The 1859-nt window shown below is 52.8% G+C and overlaps 1 long non-coding RNA gene across 1 annotated transcript in view; it reads right to left on the reverse strand.

Annotated features, from left to right (window-relative positions):
- Window positions 1-1809, reverse strand: part of LOC106148341 — a 10348-nt gene extending 8539 nt beyond the window's left edge. Inside the window, exons 1-2 of the long non-coding RNA XR_001233688.1 lie at window positions 1628-1809; window positions 1123-1239 (exon numbers count right to left, since the gene is read on the reverse strand). This is a non-coding gene — a long non-coding RNA (uncharacterized LOC106148341). The remainder of the gene's footprint in view (window positions 1-1122; window positions 1240-1627) is intronic.
- Window positions 1810-1859: the final 50 nt, after the last annotated feature.

Here is a 1859-nt window from a genome sequence, read left to right on the forward strand (position 1 = left end):
ATGTGTATAGGAATGCTATTGATTTTTGCGTGTTGACTTTATATTCTGGACGCTTTTATAAAGCCCAATTCACAAGCCTAGGTAAGTTCTAGAACAGTTCCCTTTTTGGAACGGCACCCACAGTCTCTCAAAGATTGCTGACTGCAGCTCGAGGAGGTCATGTGCGGTCAAGCCAGGAACCCACAACCACCCTGCAAGACACCCACAGCAGGTGTCCTCAGCTCCCTCCAGCTGCCACCTCTACTGCAGCTGGTATCACCTGCTTTTTTCTGCTGGTTTCTCTCAGCCTTCTTCCTTCCCTCAGATGTGTAAGAAGCAGAGATGAAAAACCAAAAGAGGCAGCACTCAGGAGGCTGAGGCAGGAAGATCACTGCGAGTCCAAGACCAGTCTGGGCTACAAAGTGAGCGCAAGGCCGGCCTGAACTGTGTACTGAGACCCTGTCTCAAAAAGACAAAAAACTAAAAATTAAAAACAAAAACAAAAAAACAAAGGAGGGAGGGACTCACAGCCAACGCCCTATATTCAATCCCAAATACCAGGAGAAAAGCAGCCTAAAACTAACTACAAAATTAAATAACTGGAAAGTAAATAGCGAAATATAAATGGAAGTTGATAACCAATAAAAATTAAAAGGTTTTTTTTGTTGTTGTTGTTGTTTTGACACAGAGTCTCCCTATGTAGCCTAGGCTGACCTCGAACTCAGGGCAATCCTCCTGCCTCAGCCTCCCAAGTGCTCAAATTATGACACTGTGCCATACCACCCAGCTAAAATTAATTTCTAACCCACAAATCTAGATATAAATCTCTCAGCAGTTAACTTAGAGCTAGCTTCCCTGAAAATAAACCAGGTAGGCACCTGGGGGCTCTGGCACCTGCGGGGTCCCCGCCCCAGGAACAAGCCCAGCCTCACAGGGACACGGGGATAGGCAGGGCTGAAGATGACGGTGCCACTTTGATTTGTTTTGTTTTGTTTTTGCGGTACCGGGGATCGAACTCAGGAGCTTACACTTGTTAGGCCGGCGCTTATGCCACTGAGCTATACCCCCAGCCCAAACAGGATTTTTTTTTTTTTTGGGGGGGGGGTTGTTTTCTTTTTCCCAGGTACCGGGAATCGAACTCACCACCTCGCGCTTGTCAGGCAGGCGCTGTGCCGCTGAGCTAAATCCCCAGCCCCGAGGGTGTCACTTTGAAGGGCAGGCCCTCAGCTTCCCGGGTCAGGCCAGGTCCTTGTGGGGGTGCTGAAAGGAAGAGCGGGGGTCAGGGGCTGCTGTGGACAGAAACAAGCTGTGCAGGAGGCCGGGGGAGATGATTACACCCAGCGCTCTGAAGGCCCTTTCCAGGCCTTCTGCGAAGTCACTGCAATCCCGCGCTGCGCCGAGAGTGACCTGGGGTTGCGGCCTCCTGGAGAGAAAAGGACGGGGCTGGGCCGCTGGCAGGGCGCAGCCATCGGCTTCTGCCTGGAACATGTCGCCCATCCATCTCTAACCGCTGCTCCCCAGCCCTCCACCGCAGCCTGCACTGTGGGCAGAGAGCCTGCGGGTGTCAGTGAGCTGTAGGTCGCATTTCCAGGTCTGAAACGCTGTGACAGCGAAGAAACGTCCACGAGGTGTTCACAGCCCGACCCACCTGCTTCCCCAAGAAAGTCACAGGGTCGCCTTGGGTGGGACAACCTGCTCGCCTCCCCACCCTCCTCCTGCCTTGCTCTTTCTCTCTGATTGCTCATTTCTTATCTCCCCGGCAGCCTCTTCCGGCTATGACTGCTTCCGGTCTGGGGAAACTAGAAGCATCAGCCAGAGCATCCTGCCTCTCCCAAGGACTTCGTTGACTAACGATCCGACCTCGCTACTGCGCAGCTGCG

The sequence above is a fragment of the Chinchilla lanigera genome, unplaced genomic scaffold, assembly GCF_000276665.1.
Source record: "Chinchilla lanigera isolate Chin_1 unplaced genomic scaffold, ChiLan1.0 scaffold00019, whole genome shotgun sequence".
In the NCBI taxonomy this organism is placed as follows: Eukaryota; Metazoa; Chordata; class Mammalia; order Rodentia; family Chinchillidae; genus Chinchilla; species Chinchilla lanigera.